Source organism: Orycteropus afer, unplaced genomic scaffold (assembly GCF_000298275.1).
Source record: "Orycteropus afer afer isolate SDZICR_OR568_19922 unplaced genomic scaffold, OryAfe1.0 scaffold00049, whole genome shotgun sequence".
NCBI lineage: Eukaryota > Metazoa > Chordata > Mammalia > Tubulidentata > Orycteropodidae > Orycteropus > Orycteropus afer.
The window spans coordinates 4,920,457-4,920,941 of record NW_006921636.1 but is presented as its reverse complement, the minus strand read 5'-3'; positions in this window follow the sequence as shown (position 1 = coordinate 4,920,941).

Sequence of the window (485 nt, the reverse complement as noted above, 5' to 3'; positions counted from 1 at the left end):
TTTAATAGCCATTCCTACACATATTCCCAGGCTTCTGTTTGCATATATTAGAAAAACCAAGCAGTTATTTTGGAGTGTAAAGTGTAACATAGCTACTCTTGTGCCACACATTGCACTTCACTCTTGAGGGTGGTGGGGGTGAGTCCTGGGGATAGTCAATGTCTTGTAAGGCATCCTCAGGCAATGTCCCAGCTGATAGACAAAGACTTATCAGATGTGGGTAGAAGGGATAGTAGTTTTACTGGGGAGTGTGGTTTAACAAAGATGGAGTAATCTCTTTAGATGGGAGCTAGACAGTTGGTTCTATTGGCTGGAGTGATTCAATGGAATTTAGGGGAATTTTTGTCCTCAGCTTCCTGCTTATCTGCCCGTGTCTTCATGTCAAGTTTCAGGATCATGTTTCCTCCTAATCAGTGTCCACATTTTAACTTCAGACACTGTTCGAGGTTGGGAATTCAGTTGGCGTTGTAATTCTGCCACTCTCA